Source organism: Prionailurus viverrinus, chromosome A3 (assembly GCF_022837055.1).
Source record: "Prionailurus viverrinus isolate Anna chromosome A3, UM_Priviv_1.0, whole genome shotgun sequence".
NCBI classification, from domain to species: domain Eukaryota; kingdom Metazoa; phylum Chordata; class Mammalia; order Carnivora; family Felidae; genus Prionailurus; species Prionailurus viverrinus.
This window is the reverse complement of record NC_062563.1, coordinates 102,860,767-102,881,245: the sequence shown is the minus strand read 5'-3', so window position 1 is coordinate 102,881,245 and position 20,479 is coordinate 102,860,767. Positions and strand designations below refer to the sequence as shown.

General features: G+C 50.4%; 1 protein-coding gene across 6 annotated transcripts in view; it reads left to right on the top strand.

Moving 5' to 3' along the window:
- The first annotated feature begins 7,781 nt into the window (after nt 1-7,781).
- The window catches only part of PSD4 (pleckstrin and Sec7 domain containing 4), a 35,737-nt gene continuing 23,039 nt past the window's right edge, over nt 7,782-20,479 (top strand). The window contains exon 1 of one of the 6 annotated variants that reach the window (XM_047852753.1): nt 7,782-8,061. The gene's annotated coding sequence lies outside the window, so the exon portion shown is untranslated. Of the gene's footprint in view, nt 8,062-9,045; nt 9,191-16,895; nt 16,918-20,199; nt 20,477-20,479 lie in introns of those variants that run through there. The other 5 variants (XM_047852755.1, XM_047852756.1, XM_047852757.1 and 2 more) reach the window with 5 other exon arrangements.

Genomic DNA, 20,479 nt, shown 5'->3' with positions numbered 1-20,479 from the left:
AAAAGAATGTTTTGCCTCTGGGTCTTCTGTTCAATAAAGTATGTGGGGGGTTAAAACAACATCAAAAACAAAAAACCCAAATAAAAAAACCCAAGGAAGAGTTAAAAAAAAATGTCCACCAGAGGTCAGCATTTTACTGAAGATAATCCTACATGCCTGCCTGCCATCTCCACTCTGGAAAGAACCTCGAGATGATAAATTAGTTCAGTTCATGTGCTCAGACTGGTGAAGGTCCACTCCTCAAAAACTCTCTAAGAAATAGCTGGGTTTTCATGCCAAGGGAAGTATATTCTCATTCAACCTATCAAACAAGCCGTAGTTCAGTCCTAATTTGAACTATTTGCTGCATAGAGTACATGGAGGGCCTGAACCCTGATAAGTATCCAACAAATGTCTGTTTTTCCAAAGGGTGAGACTCAGGAAATTCTAAAGGTCTTCTTATATCTGCTTGAAAATCCACATCCTGGGGCGCCTGGGTGGCGCAGTCGGTTAAGCGTCCGACTTCAGCCAGGTCACGATCTCGAGGTCCGGGAGTTCGAGCCCCGCGTCGGGCTCTGGGCTGATGGCTCAGAGCCTGGAGCCTGTTTCCGATTCTGTGTCTGCCTCTCTCTCTGCCCCTCCCCTGTTCATGCTCTGTCTCTCTCTGTCCCAAAAATAAATAAACGTTGAAAAAAAAATTAAAAAAAAAAAAAAAAAAGAAAAGAAAATCCACATCCTGTGGTTCTGTTTCCAGCTGAGGGCCTGGTGGCCGGATGATCGGATGATCGATTGACATGTAGAATTAACCACCATGCCCCTGCCCCACTGGGGGGAGGATACCCCCCTAGCCCACCAGAACTCAACACAGGACCCCCGTTGACACTCTTTTTGTGCCGGAAAGGGGCTAATGGAGCTAACAAAAGACAGATAAGCAAAAAAAGCCGGTGAGGAACGGATCCGGATCCATAGAGGGAACAGCCCTGCCTTCATCCTCTCCCCAGGGAAGGCTGACCCAGAGTCAGATGACCCGGGGTAGCAGCAGAGGTCACTGATCTTAGTGGTCAGTGACCTTAAACTGTGGCACCTGTTCTTCCACCTTCACTCGGAGGGTCTCCCTGCCAAGGGATGAGAATGTCTTGTTCTCAGAGTCAAGGCACCCTCTTCCTTGGGTCTTGATGGAGTCACTCTGGCATCTTCTTTTTTCTCCTTGGCACCATTCTTTATTAGTCATGGAAGTTTTCTTTCCTTTCACCGAAGGCCTGTGGCTGAAAGCCCAGGGACGGGGGCAGGTAGGCAGAGGCTAGATCCTGCCAGGCCTGGACGGTCACGGAAAGGACCACAGTCTCTGTCCTAAGGCACGAACAGACCTTAGAAACTCAGAAGCTTACCCTGTCAGCACCCTATGTCCCATTTTGGGGCACACACTCTCTTCCTCAACACCACTGAATTCCTAGTCAACCTTCATACCCAGGTTCCTGGGCAACATTTTCCGTGAAGCCACGGAGGACCACGTGTAACCTATGTGTAACCCTCAGTAACCCACTCTCTTGAAACCTCCGCAAGAGACTGGGGCTTAGACCCCTGGTCTGCATAGGACCGATGAGGCCTTTCCAAGTGTGCGTGTTTTAACCCACCCCTGAACGCCTGAAGGTGGGGACTCAGCATTTTGTGACCTCCAGAACACTTAAGCCACTTACCTGAAACTGATGAAAATGCGTTGCAAACATATTCCGAAGTGTGTTAATTTCATAGACACTTCCCATTTATCTTTCCTCTTCTTCGACTACTCTACCCGGCTTGTTTCCTCTTCTTCCCTGAGGCCTCTGCACAAACTGCACTTTATCAGGTCTTTTCTGCCCGCCCCCCACCCATCTCAAGTAGAATTCTACCCCCCCAAGCCACACGTATCTCCCTTACTTGCTATCTCTGTACCTTGTTTTATTTTTCTTTCTGGCAATGATTGCCTCTGACATGATCCATATTTTGCTTGTTTGCTTATTTAATCTATTGCCCTACTACGTTTTAAGTTTCGTTAAGGCAGGGACATTTCCCCACATCAGTGCGCGATTATTAATTCAATAGTCTTCAGCAAGCATCTACTCTATGTCAGTTCCTGGTGCTGGAGACAATACCCGGAGTGCTCCCTCACAAGCTTGGCCAGGACTAAAAACCAGTTCAAATATACACGCATAATTGGTAGTATTTTTACATGGTTAAAATTTGTATTCCAGTCCTTGTCTCCTTTCTTGTGGGCAGTGTTGTGAAACAACAACGCCTTTTCCTGGGGTAGAGATGGGGGCCCATGGATACCACTTGGGCATCTCTATGTCCTTATTGTGAGAGCCACGAAAATCTCAGGGGTGTGACGGAATCATCTGGGAAGAAAAAGAAAGGCTTGAATCGTGAAAGAAGGGTCTCAGCAGAGACAGCGTGAGCCACAATGAGAACTGACCAGGAGACGCCATCGTCCTAAACATCCGCTGGCTTCCCCACCCCATAGTGCAGGATCCCAAGGTCCAGTCTAGCGCCTTGTTCTCGGCCCTTCTCTTTCCCTAAAGACCATTCCCCACCACTCTAGCTGCTGGCCCCCAGTGCACACCTTGCTGTTGCTGTCTCTGTAAAGGAGCTTATATCTCCTGACCTCCCTCCACCCCGAGTAGGTCCAGAGCTCACCTATGCATTTCCAAACACATCCCAAAGAGCTCTGCTAAGCACAGGGCCCATGTGCTCCAGGAGGGCCAGAACTTTCGATTGATGGCTGTGTTTCACATCAAATTCTTGAGCCAGGGTTTCCAAACTTTCAGACCAGAACAAACCACCTGGTGAAAGTCCTTGTGTTTAGCCCTCTCTGAGGTGGTCAGGAGGACGTGTACTGCCGTCAGCAGAGGGGAGGGGAGCCAGCGGCACAGAGGGCTGGTGTCCAGGTGGGCCCTTTGCTGGTAGAGAAGGTGGTGTATCGATAGAAATCCCTGATTTGAAGCCAGAAGGCTCGGGGATAAGGTCCAGCTCCACCATCAAATAGCCACAGGATTCTGAACAAGCTACTTACACTTCTTGAAGATCATTTTATTCATTTGGAAAAGCAAGATCATACTTCCCAGAGCCGTTTTGACGATTAAATAACATACATAAACGTACTCCATATAAAAGCTCTCTGTAGAAAACCATTTTAATAATGTTATAACCCAAGTGTCTCCAGATGTCTCTAGGCTACAGAAATGAAGCAAATCCCACCATCTGCGGGTCTGGATCCTGTTCCAGCTTTCCCTTGAGCCCCTCACTGCCCCGTGACGTGAAGCCACCCCACCCCCACCCCAGGACTTCTGGAGTGACCCAGTAAGGGGCCCTCACTCATTTGGTCACCACTTACTTCCCTCCTCACCCTATTCATCAATGTCTACACCAACGGCCATCTGTCTAGATAATCCCAGAGCCTCCAGCTCCCATGGTGCCCAAGTGGGTTTTGCGACAGAGATAGGACATCTATTTCTCCAGCTCTTGTACCACTAGATGGCACTTGTCTCTCCAAAAAGCGCTCAGTGGCCCTTCCGTTCCCAGTGAAAAACCTGGTCTGTGATCATTTGATCCGATGAGACACACATTCCCAAGAAGCAGCAGCCAGTTTCCCAAAGTCGGATCCTGATTTGGGAAGGAAACCTACGGAAGCCATGTGCAGAGATGCCGTCCTGACTCTCCTCCTCACACTGCCCACAGAGCCTCCTCTTCGGAGGATGGTTTCTGCTTTGCAAATGCAAAATCCAATGATGCCATTCTTCACCCAGAGCGAAGGATCCATCTGCCCCCAATGCCTTTCCAAGCATTCATTTTTTTTTTCTCATGACAAAATCGCTCGCTGCTTTGCAACCACGGTTTCTCACTCAACGCAATGCTTTTGAGATTCATCCACGTGTTGTGGGCAATCAGATCACTTCTTTCTATTTGCTGAGCCCTATTCCAACTTAGGAATAGTTCGCAACTGTTCAGTCATGGACTTTGGGGTTGTTTCCAGTTTTTGTATTTGATAAATGAAGCAGTTGTGAATATCCTTTTGGATAAGTCTTCTCACTGACATTTATTTTTCATTCTCTTAGTAAACTGCTAGGAGTGGCATGTCTGAGGTCAATGGCAGATGTGTGTTTCGTTTTATAAGAAGTGGCCAAACTGCTTTCCGAAAAAGTTGCGCCTTTTTTCTACATCAGCAAAGTGACAGTTGTTTAACTTCCTTGCCAATAATTGGTATTATCAGTATTCAAATTTTAGCCATTCTTTTTGGGGGTGGGTGATGTGGTATCTCATTGTAGCCTTATTCAGCACGAATGATATGGAGCATCATTTCATGTGCTTTTTTGGCCATTTGTTTATCTTTCAGTGTAAAGTGTCTGTTCAGATCTATTGGCCTTTATTTTAATTGAGTGATGTGTCTTTTTATTGCTGATTTGTGGCACTTGATTTAACCTGGATACAATTCTTTCGTCAGATATTTTCTCCCCATCTGGAACTTGCTTGTTCATTTTCCTAACAGGGTATTTTGGTGAACAGAATTTTAAAAGATTTAAGTCCAGGGGCGCCTGGGTGGCGCAGTCGGTTAAGCGTCCGACTTCAGCCAGGTCACGATCTCGCGGTCCAGGAGTTCGAGCCCCGCGTCAGGCTCTGGGCTGATGGCTCAGAGCCTGGAGCCTGTTTCCGATTCTGTGTCTCCCTCTCTCTCTGCCCCTCCCCCGTTCATGCTCTGTCTCTCTCTGTCCCAAAAATAAATAAATGTTGAAAAAAAAATTTATAAAAAAAAAAAGATTTAAGTCCAATTATTATTATAAGAAATCTTGGCAATCCTCTTACAAAGCTGCAAGAATTATCTCCTTATTTTCTTCTAGATATTTTATAGTTCCAGCTTTTATAGTTAGGTCTATGATCTATTTTGAGTTAATTTTTATGTGTGATGAGAACTGAGGCACAAGGTTCTTTTTTTTTTTTCTTTTGTGATAGCTTTGAGATATCATCATTCACATGGCAGACAATTCAACCTTTAAAGCGTACAATCCAATGGTTTTTAGTACTGGGACGGTTAACTTTATGTGTTGGCAGAGCTAAGAGATGCCCAGGTAGCTGGTAAAACATTATTTTGGGGTGTGTCTGTCAGGGAGTTTCTGGAAGATGTTAGCATTAAATCGGTAGACTAAGTAAAAAAGATCGCCCTCACCAATGCTGGTGGACATCATCTAATCCATTGAGAAAAACCATAATGGCAGAGGAGGGGTGAATTTGCTCTCTTTGCTTGGCCTGGGATATCCGTCTTCTTCTCCTGCCCTTACATATCAGCTCCCCTGGCCTTTGGACTCAGACTGGGACTTACACCAACCGTGTTTCTGGTTCTCCAGCCTATAGATGGAGGATCAGGAGCCAATTCCTATAATAAACCTCCTCTTTCATGTAAGTCTCTCTCTATACCCTGTTGGCTCTACTTCTCCGGAGAACTCTAACATAAGCATTTGTGTAGCACTGTGCAACTATCGCCACAATGATTTTCATCCTTTTCTGTACCCCAGACACAAACCCCATATTTTTACCAGTGACTTACCATTTCCCCTTTTCCCTAGTCCTAGGCAACCAAGAATCTATGGATTTGCCTATTCTGAACGTTTTATATGAATGGCATCATGCAATGTGTGGTCTTTCGTGACGGAGTTCTTTCACTTAGCAAAATGCTTCTGAAATTAATCCATATTGTCGTATCACATATCTGATGGGCTGACTGATATTCCACTGTATGTATATACTGCATTTGGTTTATTCGTTCATCAGTTGATTGACATGTGACAAGTCGCTCTACTTTTGGCGACTATGAATAATGTTGCTATAAACATTCCTGTACAGATTTTTGTATGGGGATATATTTTCACTTTTCTTGGGTATAAACCAAAAAGCATAATTGCTAGGTAATATGGTACTTCTGGTTCTAACCTTTGAGGGACTGCCCAACTGTTTTCCAAAGCTGCTAGATCATTTTATAATCCCACAAGCAGTATATAAGGGTTCTAGTTTCTCTACAGTCTCACCAACAGAGAGATTACCTTTTTTTTTCCAATATATGAAATTTATTGTCAAATTGGTTTCCATACCTGTCTTTTTTTTTTAATTTTTTTTTTAATGTTTATTTATTTTTGAGACAGAGAGAGACAGAGCATGAATGGGGGAGGGTCAGAGAGAGGGAGACACAGAATCTGAAACAGGCTCCAGGCTCCAAGCTGTCAGCACACAGCCCGACACAGGGCTCGAACTCACAGACCGCGAGATCATGACCTGAGCTGGAGTCGGCCGCTTAACCGACTGAGCCACCCAGGCGCCCCATACCTGTCTTTTTTATTATAGTCAACCTAATGTGTGAAGTAGTCTCTCGTGGTGGTTTTGATTTGCATTTCTCTGATGGCTAATGATGTTGAACATCTTTTTTTTGGTATGCTGATTAGCCATTTGTGTATCTTTCTTTGGAAAAATGTTTATTCAGACCCTTTGCCCATTTTTTAGTTGGGTTGTCTTTTTGTTATTGTTTACTCTAGATACAAGTCCCAAGGTTCATTTTTTATCATAGGGATTTCTAGATGTCCCAGAACAATTTGTGGAAAGACTTTTCTTTCTCCATTGAATTACCTGGATGCCTTTGTCCGGAGGTGCCAATTGATCATATATGTGTGGATCTATATTTAGACAGTCTAATTCTGCTACATTAATCTGTTTGTCTGTCTTTATGCCATTTTGGTTTGAAGTGTTTCCTAATTTTCCCTGTGATGTCTTCTTTGACCCATGAGTTGTTTGGAGGTGTCTTGCTTGACGTGGCATTTTCTAGATAAAATACTGCTGTCGATTTGTAAATTAATTCCATTGCGATCGAGAAGATACCATCTATATGGGTTGACCTAATGAAATTTAGTGATTGTTTTATACCCAGTCTATATGGTCAGTCTTCATCCTTCTAGCCCAGAGTGCCTTGTCAATGCCTGACATACACGCAGCAGGTATGCAGTGAAAGTTTGTAGAGAGAACAAAAGAATGAATAAGTTGTAGGATTGCTGACCTGGCATCAGGCCCCCTCTAAAAAGCACCAAAGCATCAGCATTGCATGATAATGTAGAGCATGGACCCTGGGTCCTTCTGACTTGGGCAGGTTACTTAACCTCAGTTTCCTCATTAAGTGAAAAGTTTCCTACCTCATAGGGGAGTTGCAAGGATTACATGTGTTAAGACAGGTAGAGAGCTACTGCTCTCTAGTTAACACAGTATACATTAGCTGTTGTTCCTCGTGGAGAGCCTGGTCAGCTCCGTTTTAGGCAGCATCAGATAAAGAGGCAGTTTCTCCAGGTCGCCAGTCTCTACGAGAGTTAAAATATCACAGGCTATGTTGGAAGAATAGAATCACTTAACTCAGACTTTCACATATGGCGCCTTAATGGCTACAGAAATAGAAACTAGATCGTGCCATGAACTGGGATCCTGGAAAATAGAAGCTTCTTGCCAATGTCAACTTATGTCTGAGGATGTGTTTGCTAAAATATGCTCGTTTCAAAACACAACTATTTGCCATCATGCCACCAATTCCCAAACCAGCGAGCAGAAGTTCTCTGTAAGTGGACAGTCACAGCTGAAATTCTGGACTCCACTCAGACCGTTTTTTCCTGCCCCTGTGAAATACACACAAGCAGTGAGTTTGCAGGAATTTCAGAGCAGCGCCCAGCTCGAGGCGTGCGCACATCTGGGTCTGGCCTCAGTTTCCGGTTTCTGGGCCCAGAGACGGAGCGGAGGGCTCCGCCGCGGGCAGCTCAGCCCCGGAGAGCGCAGGCGGGCGGCGTAGCCCGCGCCGCCGCCGTCAGACCAGTCGGACGGCTTCGCCCCCAGCCCGCCCCTCCCTGCCCGCGCCGCCGCCCTCCCTCCCGGAAACCCAGTCCCTCCCGCGAGCGCCCGAGCTGGACGCGCCCGGCCCCGCGCAGTCACCGCCCGCAGCCCTCGCGGTCCCGGCCCGCGCCTGGGCGCCGGGCCATGGGGCAGCCGGGCCGGCGGGAGAGGCCGGAGCAGGAGCCCGGCGGGAAGTGGGTAAGGGCACGTGGGGAGGCCGGGCGGGGGCGGCCCCGCCGCCTTCGACAGCGACAGTGTGCGGGACACGGGGCGCCGAGCCGGGGAGCACCTGCGCGGGGCTGTGGGGACTTGCGCTGAGGTCACCGGGGGTCTACGGACCGGAAGAGCGGGAACAGGCCGCAGGAGGGTGGACAGTGAGCGCGGGGTGGGGGGGCGGGCTCTCAGAATCCAACCTGATCTGGTGACAGGGATGGCACACAGTGGCGACTGTGCCCCACTGGGACAGTCTGCCCGGGCCTGCCATGCGGTGGCTCCACAGGCTCCTCCAGAGGGGCTGCGTGGATCTAGCTCCACTATTAAAACTGGGTGACAGGAGGGCTTTACTGCTAATCTCTATTGCCCTGTGCCTCCAGTGACCTCAGACCTCCTCCCTGCCCCCTTGGATGCCGGCCCCTCTCCTAACCCTTCTGGGTGTCTGGCCAGAAAACATCAGAGATTTCTGGAAAGGTAAACAGTGTCTGCTCAGCTGACAAACTCATATCCCTGCTCGGTTCCTTTCTGGTCTAGAATTTAGTCTAGCTTGTCCTTTTGTCAGGATGATGGAGCCAGGATTGGGTGTTCTTTGCTGGTTTTTTCCATGCTGCAAGATGGATTTTGCTGCTCTGGTCAATGTGCTCACCCAGACCCCTGTGTCTGTGGCCTGCATGTCTAGGTCAGGAGGCCGGCATCAAAGTGAGGACCTGGGCAACTTGGGGCTCCACCTGCCCTTGAACCTCATTAGCCCAGCCCTTTCCCCAGCCCAGAGCTGATTGAATGTAATTAGCAACTAATTGAATGTCTATGAGTTCCTCAGCATAAGAAATACACCAAGGTCAAGGTTAGACGGGGGCGGATAGGGCTGAGTGATTCATTCTTTTCTTTCAGGCCTTGTATATTCTCTATGTGGGGCCTATGAAGAAGAGTCATTCATTCATTCAACAGATTCATTCATTCATTCCACAGATATTTAGTGAGTGCGCACTACCAATCAGGCATTGGAAATAGGAGTTGTAGGAGAGAGGAGCAGGTGAATCACGTTATTTCAGAGACTGATAAATACCGTAAAATGAAAGAACCTGGCTGGTTGATGAGCATGGTGATGAGACAGGTAAGAGCAATTGGCCGCTAGCTAGACAAGGAACTAGCTTTCTAAATGTCGTGGGAGGGTGGTACCATTTTCAGGCCCTCAAACTCTGGGGGCTCAGGATAGGATGTCCTCCGTTTCCATGAGCAGGGACTTGTGAGCTGCCTATGAGGGGGTCAGTGAGCGGCGGATGGGTAGTGAGTAGCTCTTCTCTGGAGCCCTCAGAGTATACTTGGGGAGGGGATGGCTTATATCTAAGCTTCCCTAGAACACGTGCTCTGTTGGCTGGCTCGCTCATTTGTTCATTCAACAATTCCTTACAATATGTTCCAGGCACTATTCCAGGTGTTAAGGCTACATCAGTGAACAATACAGTCTTTCTTATCACAGAGCTTATTTTCTGGTGGGGAGAAATGGACAGTAAACAACAATAACAGCGATCTGAGTGTCTTGTCAGAGAAACGCTACGAAGAGAAGCAGAGCAACTTAAGGGGTTGAAGAAGATGATGGGGCTGTTGTGTTCAACAGAGTGGTCAGGACAAGCTGTACAGAGAAGATGAAATTGGAGTGGAGACCTGCATGTAGATAAGACATAGTTATGGGACTATCTGAGGGAAGAACATTGCAGGCAGAGGGAAGAGCGAGTGCAAAGGCCCCGAGGCATAAGTAAGGCTTGAACATGCTGGGCATACTGACCATGCTGGAGGAGCGGGTAGGAGGCCATTGTGGCTCTGGAAGGCCAGCAGGCATTCCAGAGGCTCTCTGAAATGGGGGCTCAGCCTGAGGAGCAGAGGCATCCAGGAAGGAGATGATGCCTCCTGGCTGCTGTGGCAGGAAGATTCATAGGCTCCCCAGCAAACCCAGGGTCAAGGCTGGTGGTTTACACTGAGCAGAACAGGTGATCCCCAGACATGGAGAGTGTGTCTTTTGGCGGGAGAGGCATTGCTTGCTGTTCTTACGCCCAATATCTGCCTAAAAAAAAAAATAATCACGGGCCCCCACTAAGAGAACTACAGTGGGAGGCAGATCCCAAGTTTTTCAAATCAGTAGACTCTGGAAACTGGATATAGGGAGAAAAAACTTGCCTTCTAGGAAGATTCCAGTAATCTTTCATTCTTTAATTAGGTGATCTCAATAGGTTTAAAAGGAAAACAGTATATAATCAGTGACATTTATTTATTTATAATATTTTTTAATGTTTATTTATTATTGAGAGACAGAGACAGAGCATGAGCATCAACATGGGAGGGGCAGAGAGAGGAGACACAGAATCTGAAGCAGGCTCCAGGCTCTGAGCTGTCAGCACAGAGCCCCACGCGGGGCCCCAACTCAGGAACTTCGAGATCATGACCTGAGTGGAAGTCGGGCGCTTAACCGACTGAGCCACCCAGGTGCCCCATCTTTTGTTATTTTTAAGATAATATTTACAAGGGTTACAATTCTTTTAGAAAGTATTTTTAAAGGCACGACTTGCATGTGTTAAAACTTTTTATAAATGTTAATTCAAACCGCGCTTAAGGTGCACAGTGAAAAATCTCCCTCCCCCTCCTGTGTTCTGATCCTCTATTTTCCTCTTCAGAGGCAGTTTCTTGAGACTACTTCCAGAGAGATACATTCTGTTTGTAAAGGAGCATACAAGTATGTGTAACTTCTCTTTTTTTACGCAAATAGTACTAATACTGGGTTCTGTCCTTTCTCTCTTTTAAGATACTTGTTCTGATTCAGGACGTAGGGATGTACTTCATGCTTTTTAAATAAATGTGTAATGTCTCACTGAATGGATGTGCCATATTCATCTAGCCAGTCCTCTATGGCTTCTAGGTTGTTCTCATTTTTGTTTCTTTGCTTGCCACGCCAGACAATAATGGGTGAAGCGTACGTGTTCCTACATACCCGCTCACTTCTGTGACGACAGAGGGTCATGAGCACAGAATGACTGATTTGAAAGCCATGCGTAGTTTAGATTTCTGTTGATGGTGCCAGCCTGCTTTGCAGACACACACAGTATGACCGAGGGCTTCCGAGACAGCTTGGTTTTCCCGCCGCTCTGCCAGCTTGGTGTGTTATCGTCTCGCTGTTCTTGCCAATGTGACAGATTAAAAAAAAACAACGAAACGGGCATCACGTTGTAGTTTTAATAAGTATGCATAGCGAGTGGTGGTAGGAGTCTCATCTGTTTTTCGCTGTTTGTCTCTGTGAACTGTTCCCGTCCTTGGCCTATGGTTTAAATTGGATTTTCGTCCTTCTGTTGTTGTTTTGATTGCATTAGAAGGGGTCTTAGGATTTCTTCTTCATGGCTCCTGTCTAGTCCCACCGACTGCCCCTCACTGTCTTCCCCTACCTACCCTGCCTGTCAACAGCGGCCATTCTGATAGATGTATGGTACGTTTATCCCGGGATCTGGATGTATTCTAGAGAAATATATGACGTTGATTTATATATGCATGTATTTTAAACCACATAAATTGTATTGTGCTACAAATCATGATCTTCTTACTTTTGAAACCTGACGCTGTCTTTTAAAAAGATTGATCTGGGGGCGCCTGGGTGGCTCAGTCGGTTAAGCCTCCGACTTCGGCTCAGGTCATGATCTCGCGGTCCGTGAGTTCGAGCCCCGCGTCGGGCTCTGTGCTGACAGCTCAGAGCCTGGAGCCTGCTTCTGATTCTGTGTCTCCCTCTCTCTCTGACCTTCCCCCGTTCATGCTCTGTCTCTCTCTGTCTCAAAAATAAATAAACACTAAAAAAAAAAATTAAAAAAAAAAAAAAAAAGATTGATCTGACTGCTGTGTGAACCTCGGTTCGTTGCCCTGATTACTGGGCTGTGTTCCCTGGCTGGGATTATTGAATTTTCCTAATAGATGATTCTTTCATATTTTATTAATTAATTTATTTGTTTATTTTTGTTTATTTTAGAGAGAGAGAGAGAGAGAGAGAGAGCAAGCTTGAGCAGGGGAGAAGGTCAGAGGGACAGAGAAAATCCCAAGCTGAGCGTGGAGCCCGACTTGGGTCTTGATCTCACGACCCTGGGTTCATGACCCCAGCCAAAATGGAGTCGGACACTCAACTGACTGGGCCACCTAGGCACCCCCTAACAGTTAATTCTTAGTGGCTTGGTCCACAGAGATTGGAGAAATGCTATTATGGGGATAGCCTCAGGGGAGGAGGAAGATTTGAGAGATGGAAAGGAGAGTGGGGAAGGGAACAGAGATGACCAAGAACACAGCGTGAGGGCACTGCGGTGCACAGAAGTACCAGGAACATTCAGGCAGAACATTCAGGTGGCGCTTCAGGCTGTGGATGTGTGGCCCAGGGAGAGGCTGGGGGTCTCAAACGCCAGTGTTGGACCTTCCCCGATGGCACCATGGGCGGAGGTCAGCAGGAAGTATTTTCAAGGGCAGGAGTGATGTGGAGGACGGGGGCCTTTTGTACACAAGAACCTGAGGGGCAGGGGGTCCCTGCGGTTCTCCTGGTGGCCAAGTGGGGAGCAGTGGCACCTGCCGGAGAGGGAGAAGCAGCAGAACTGGGTACCGGGGTCAGGAAGGGTCTGGGCTGGTGTCAGGGCCGTGAACCTGAGAAACCAGGTGGATGTGATGCCACAGACAGGACCCAGGAGGGGCAGGCCTGGGCACAGAGATGGGAAGGCATATTCATGGGCACATGGATGCACTGTTGGGCCTGCCACTAAATCGAAGCCCTGCTCATCCAGTAGAGGATTCCTGCTGGCAGTTAGGACTCTGGGCTTCAGTGAGTGAGGTCACCCCGGGCAAGAGAGGCCCGGGCAGAGCAGAGCCTGGGGCAGGCACTCTGGGAGAAGTGGATGGACAGGCTGAGCCAGACTAGGAGGCTGGGTGCACTCTCGAACTCTCCCTTTGCTGACTCCACGACTTTAGGAAGGCCTTCTCTCAGCATGGGAACCTGGGTGAGGTAGGAGGCCCTGCCTCCCCGATGTCTCCCAGTGCAGCCTTGGAGGAGGCATAGACGCACAGAGGCAGACAGGAGGGAGACGGCCTCAGGCGGCGCAGGTCTGTGGGCTCTCTCTTCCCAGGGATGAGCCCTGAGGCCCCGGTGCTGTTCCCACGTGAAGCTGCCATGCCAGGCTGCCCCTCTGTCCCTGCAGGCAAGTGTGCATAGAGCATGGAAAGGTCCCTCCTAGCATCGAAAGAGCACCAAGAAGCCCAGGGCTTTGCTGCTCTGGGCAGGGCTAAATCTGGGCACCCCCAGGGAAATCCGGGACCTTTCAGTGGCCCCGGGGAATGCCTTGCTCTAAGTTTTCTCACCCTCCTTCATGATGTCAGAGCATGCCTGTTCTCTGTTTTGTGTAACACCAGAGCCTTGCGCTCCTGCTAATTGTAAGCCTAAATTTCTATTCAGCAGTTAATGACTGATCAAGGCTAATTAGCGTTATCAGGAAGACTCCCAGTTCTTTCTCCAACAGAAATGCTTGAGAAGTTAGAGTCGGGGCGCCTGGGTGGCGCAGTCGGTTAAGCGTCCGGCTTCAGCCAGGTCACGATCTCGCGGTCGGCGAGTTCGAGCCCCGCGTCGGGCTCTGGGCTGATGGCTCAGAGCCTGGAGCCTGTTTCCGATTCTGTGTCTCCCTCTCTCTCTGCCCCTCCCCCGTTCATGCTCTGTCTCTCTCTGTCCCAAAAATAAATAAACGTTGAAAAAACAATTTAAAAAAAAAAAAAAAAAAAAAAAAAAAGAAGTTAGAGTCAGCGGCACACAGCGTCTACTCTTTTGCGTATCTTGTCATGATTTTTGACAGAAGGGTTTTCCACCTTCACTGTTTTAATATTTTTCCTTGACTACACACAGTTTGAAAATAAAGTAGGCATTATTTGCTTCCATGTGGTCCTAAGAAATAATATCTTATGCAATCATATGTCTGTTGCATCAGTCATATTTTTTAAATGCGTATTCAAATAAAATTTATTAAAAATGTTCATTATGTGTACCACACTCCTACTTAAGCGAGCCCAGCCTTAGATTCATGGAGTCATGGAGGAGGTAGGTAATCTTTGCCCTGTAGGAGAGGGGAAAAAAACTTTTCCTCTAGCAGCTTAGATTCAGGCCACTGAGACAGGCAAATTAAACTGACAAAAGACACATTAACAGTAGAAAGAGGTTGGGCGCCTGGGTGGCTCAGTCAGTTAAGCCTCAGACTCTTGATTTTGGCTCAGGTCATGATCTCACGGTTCATGGACTGAGCCCCATGTTGGGCTCTGTGCTGACAGCGTGGAGCCTGCTTGGGATCCTCTCTCTCTAGAAATACTTTCTAAAACAAAACAGTCTACAGAGGCTTATTGCCATGCCCAGGAAAGCCAACCAAAGAAGTAGGGGGCTTGTTAAGTGGTTAAAAGCTTGCACACCTAACTTAGAGAGAGGGAGGCAAGGAGAAAAAGGCATTCTGTGGGAAGAACAGATAGGTTTCTTTAGAAAGACAAATGGGTTTTTAGAACAAATGAGGGATGAGAAAGTTTGTGATAATGTCCGTCTCTAGGGTATGGCTGGTCTTTCAGTCTCCTTCGGGGGCCGTAATCTTTCCTAGAGAAGGGGATTGGGGAAAGTTTTTATTTTCCCAAAAGAAGGAATTTATGGCACCCTTATTTTCCAGAAGTTGTTGCTTCCAGTCAGGTAAGGGAGCTCTGAGAAGACTTCTTTTACCACCTGTCAGACCTCAGATGTCTTCACCTTTAAACAATCCTCATAGCAACTCTGGAATTCCAAGCAGGTCCCCACACTGACAGCAGGGAGGTCCCACTGGCAGCCACTCAGGGTGTGGTGACAGTGCGGGGTCAAATACAGTAGACACCATCGTGGGCCTCCACATTGTACCCTAGTTCCCGCCTCCCCTGGAAAGGAGGGATGAGGTTGGCAAAGAACCTCCCAGTCTTTAAAGTGTGCAGAAATATTCAATCATTATTTAATTCAGTGTATTTAATTGTCTGGTACCTTCGTTATTTTTGCTGATGGTAAACACAACACATATTTTTTAAAAATTAGATACGTGCCAGAAAGAGCGTGAAGAGCTTAAAATCCTGTGTACTGTTGCCACGCACAGAAAGCCGCTGCCAACCCATGTTTTGGTATTCTGTGGCCTAAATACACACGCTCTCAAACCTTGAGATCATCAGGAATATATAACTGGTTTTCTTAATAACATGCCATGGGCATCTTTCCCCTGCATTAAATACTCTCTAAACATAAGATGGTTAAGGGTGGCCGAGGTTCACCATATGGCTCTGGGCTCTACCATAATCAATTATCCAATTCCCAATCGTGGGTGTTGAGTTTGGGAGCATTTTTGCCGTTAGAAAGAACTGCCTATCCCTGTACCGGAGCAGATGTTTGTGAGTATCTGCTGGTTGCCAAGGGGGCTTGGAGACGGAGGTGACTAGCTAGAATCCCACTCACTGCTTACCTAAGGAGGGCAGACCCGTGACAAGTGGCTGCAAGGAAGGTGCCAGTCTACGAGCCCAGAGCTGGGAGGGAGCCGAGGAGAGGAGCCTTGGAAGACAGAGTCTGGGGCCAGACTTTGGTCCCAAGGAAGAAGAGAGCCAGGGAGCTGTGGCCTGGGCGGCTGTCCATGCACATAGGGTCAGCCTCCCAAGGCTCCTGTGCTTACCACAGGATTGGGCAACCAAGTCCAAGAGGTAGAAGCTTGTCATCATCACTTCCTGCCCTTTGTCAGGAAACCAGGGGCAGCACTGGTGCCCACATCTGTGTTGGGAGGTTGGTGGTAGCGTTCACCGCTGGACCAGACTCCCTTTCCTCATTGCCCTGCCTCTAAGAGACGTCTCCCTCGCATGAGAACTACAGGCATTAGGGAGGGAAGCCCTCACCCCACTCTGCCCCCCAGCTCTCCGCTCAGATCCCCAGGGGACCCATAGTCATGTGGGCCAGTGCAACTATAACCATCTAACCTGCCGGAGGAATGTCGAGGGAGGCAGGTGTCCTGTCTACACTCACTGAGGCCCCAGGCTTGTGGAGGCTGGAGAGCCGAGGGAATAGGGCCTTTATGGGAGGAAGGAGCGTGTGGCTTACTCCCAGGCCTCCCTAAAGGACAGAAGTTTGTAACGCAGGCAGGCACGCAGGAGCCCACTGAGGTGCTCCTGGTTTCTGCTCTCACCCTGCCCAGTAGCTGGTGCAGCCCCCCCCCCCCAACCCCCCGGAAGGATGGGAGTGAGCTGTAGCAGCTCAGGAGTTTCTAAAAGCTTTGAATTGGGAGAGAGAGTTCGGTAGCGCTGCTCGCTTGGAGAGAAGCCCAGCGCCTTGACACCTGCAGTATGCAGATGGTAACGGGGTGTAGCAGAAAGCGGATTGGCTTGGGTTTGGCAGTCCGGGGTTCAGATCCAGCCAGAGTAACCGCTCAGACCCTCAGCGTCCTCATGTGTTCTCCAGCATGTTCCCCACCCCAGCCTCGTGGGGATTGGAGGTGCTGCTTGTAAAGGGCCTGGTGAATGTCAGCACAGGGGGGCCCTTGGTGAGGGGCGGTCATAAGTCAGGTGCCCATTCCCTTCCCTGCTGCCCCCCTCCTCTCACAGCCTCTCAGGAGGGCAGGCTGTGTGCCGGAATCCCCAGAGCCCCTGTCCTGGAAGGTGGGCCCCATTCCCCCATCTGTGCTCAGCTTGTAAGCTGCCACCTCCCTACCTGTGCCGAGCAGCTTCCTCTGCCGGCAAACAGGAAGTCACTCACCTCGAAGGAGGCAGGAAGGGGCTGCCTGGCAAGGCTGCCTGCCCAAGGGCTGTGGTCAGGTCAGGAGGCCGGCGTCCTCTGGGCCCTGGGGATGGGGGCGGTGGGCTGGGTAGGGATCCCCAGGCACGGGGAGGGGTTGCAGATCGAAGCTCCCGCTGGCAGGAGCTTGGGGCCAGGCACCCGTTTCCCCCCGCCTGCCCTCATCGGAGCCACACGGCCACAGAGCCAGTGCCCTCCTGGGCTGTACCCAGGGATCCCCCATCCGGAGTTTTGCGCCTGGCAGCCTTGGGAAGGAGATGGAGCAGAGCTGGTGGCTGCTACAGTCAGGGAGTCTGTTCTTGGAGATAGCTGTGAGCAGGAACATCCCACACCCCCAGAGGCACGCCCCTTGCACACACCAGCCCCCTGGGAGGAAAGGGAGGGGCAGATTCCGTCCCCTGTGGCAGCATTGTCCTGAAGTGATTAAGGAGGAGATGACAGGTAGCCCTGGGGTGCTCTGGAGGTGAGTGGGTGGTCCTTGCCCTTGACAAGGTCACATCACAGGGAACGTGTGGACTCATAAACACATAGAGGAGGCAGATCGCTGGCGCCCCACCTGACCAGCGGCATTGCAGCCACGGGGAACCGTGTGTGTGCCAGGATCACTGGGGTGGCGGAGGGGCTGGACTGCAGGGGGCAGGCCCAGAGTCGGGGTGCAGGAGGTCCACCCCAGGTCTTCACCTCCTAATCAGTCCTCACTTTACGGCCACCTGGCTTCGACCCCCATCGAGCCCCCTGCTCCCCCAACCCCTGCTTGTCTATAACCTCCGTGTGGCCACGTTTCATGGTCATTTTGCTCCTGCCTTACCGTCCTAGACCTTCCAGTGGCATTTGACATAGCTGACCACTTCCTCCTTCTAAAGTTACCTCCTTCCTTATCTTCTGTGATGACACACTCTCATGTTTCTGTCCCCTCCTTGGTGCCCCCTCTCACTGTCCTTTGCCTACTTGTCCCTGTTAAAGCTCGGTCAGCCCCCAGAGGGGCCCCTTCCTGCTGCTCACACGTGGCTCACTTCTGCAGCCCCATCCTCCCTTCCCGTCCCCTCCAGGCATGGTTTCAGTTGCTTGCTTGAGTTTCACAGGTGTCTTACACCTGATATTTTAAAAAGCAAACTCTGGATTTTTCTCCCCAAAGCTTCATCTCCCTGATTGTACCATTTTCAAAAGTGCCATTTGTACCCGTCCAGGTGCTCTAGCCAGCAATCTAGAACTTTCCCCTGACTTGGCAGTGCCCTCCAAGCCACTGACCTGCCTCCCCTGGACCGTGGGAGCCCCCGGTGGTCTCCCTGTTGTCGGTGAGCCCTTGACTGTCTAGTGCCCATGCAACAGCAGATGATCTTAAAAACCAGTCTGGCAGTGCCCCCTGGCCTGTCATTTCTCCACTTAGCATGCACACTGGCTGACCACTGGGGACCCTGTGGGACCTGGTCCTGCCACACCAGCCTCATCTTCTCCCACCATCCCCTCAGCCAGGTGACCAGCTGGCTGCCTTGCTTTCCGTCCCCTTAACTCACGGAGAACTTTCCAGTCTCAGGCAAGGAATTAGACGGGCTGGTTTTTCTTCACCAGGGGATAATGGCCCCCATGAGCATTTCTGGTCTCCTGCCGCTGTCCCTGCTGTCGTCCCCACCTTGCTCCCCACTCCTTCCTTCCTCGGCATCCATCACCACTTACAATCATGTGTTGATTACTTAGGCCACTTGTTTATTTTCTGTTTCTGTCACTAGATTGGAAGCTCCCTGAGGACAGAGTCTGTGTATTATTCCTGAGGGGTCAGCAGCTTGTCGCATTGGGACCACTGGAGGAAGGGGCGCTGGCTGGCCGGGGCCACATTCCAGAGAGGCCCTGTGAGGCTGGAGGCCCGGGGAGAAGGTTTGCATTCAGGCTGAGGTGACTGGGTTTGTGGCAGACACAGCTGGGCACAGCGCTGTAAAATCCCAAATACAGAAGGAGGGGCGGCTTGGGGGAGGTGATGAGCCAGGTTTGTACTGCGGGGAGTCCGTGGCACTCATGAGATAAGCCTGCCCCTAACATTTGCCAACCCCAGGAAGTGAACAGTGGAGGGCCCCGTCTGAGGTCTTCAGATATATAAAAATTATAACTGCGCCTGCCAAAGTGTTCTGTGAAGTGTGTCCTCTCCTCTTCCCTCCCAGCTTAATACTGGCCTGGAGGTCCAGGTTTGAATGGGGATCCTCGGCCTCCTTCGAATGTGGCTGTTGCGGCAGAGCTCACGTCCAGCCTCCGACCCCTGCCCTGGACCGCCTCCCCTCCCTCTTCCCACCCTGCACCACAGGCGCACGGGGGGAGCAGCCTGCTACAGGTCCAAGCCCTGTCCACCGCCCCCGTCCCTCCCTGTCCTCCGCAGTCTAGGGCTGCACAGAGCAGTGATGCAATGCCTCATGGGAGGAACAGGCCATGGGGGCCCCCGAAGCCAAGAATTCCAGGCTCCTTGGGTGTTCTGAGTATGGTGGAGGAGGGCCTGGTAGGCCTGTCCTTGTGGAGGAGGGACACAGATGGCAGAGGGGTAGAGCTGGAGTGAGGCCCTCTAAACTGTGGGCCAGGGTGGCCTCGGTCAGAAGGTGCTCTCTTCATGGGACTTGTATGCGGCGGAATCTCCTGGGCCCTTGGAATTATGAGGAGCTCGGGTGGGGCGGGGACTTTGGAGCCTCAGCAGGGGAGGTGGTGGTTGTTGAGGCGGGAGGAGTAGCTTGTGCAGGGGGAGAAGAGAATGGTACAGGGACCATGGCTCCCCACCAGCCTTTGTCTCACGCTTGTGGACACCTGGGACCTGTGTCCTGCAGATACATGTGGGGAATCCAGCAGTGGGGAACGGATGACAGTTCTCGTGGTCAGACGCTCTGAGTTCTAATCTTAGCTCTGCGACTTCCCAGCTGTGCCACCCTAGGCAGAGGCATAACCTCTCTGAGCCTGCCTCCAATCTGTAACAGGTATAGGGATGCTTCCTCAAGCAGGTGAGAAGAGTTGGCTGGGGTGCTATGGGGGGAGGGGGGGCGCTTCGTGACTGCAAGGCCTTTGTATCAGGCACCCTGGTTACCTCCGTGAGAAGTAACGGCACACAGTTTGCAGTATCATTTGTGAAAAACAGGCAAAGAAAAGCTGCAGGGCCCAGGGCCCTCTATGTCCCACTGGGTGCCCTGCGAGGGACCGCTCGCAGCTGGGGTAGAGATGAGAACCTGGTGATAGAACCACAGGGAGGAAGGGGGTGGGGCCTGTCCACAGTCCAGGGCACAGCACCTTCCCCTTTCTCTCCCGAGGCCCTTGACTGACAGTTCTCTCTGGGCCTGGTGGAGGGCCCGGGGGCCTCCAGCCAGCAGGGGCATGGGGAGGGGGGCCAGAGGCAGTGGGCCTGGGAATGGAGGCCCCTGTCTTGTGGGCAGGAAGTGCGAGGTGCAGAGCAGCTAGGGAGCCCTGGGGAGGCTGCGGGGTGGGAGGGTGAGAGTGTCGGTGAGGAGAGCGGAAGTCGGAAGCACCGGCAGCCACATTCTCCACTCACGGACAGACGGGTGTCCGGACCTTGCATCGGGAGGGCCCGCTTATCCTTTCCTGGGTCCTCTGGAGGTG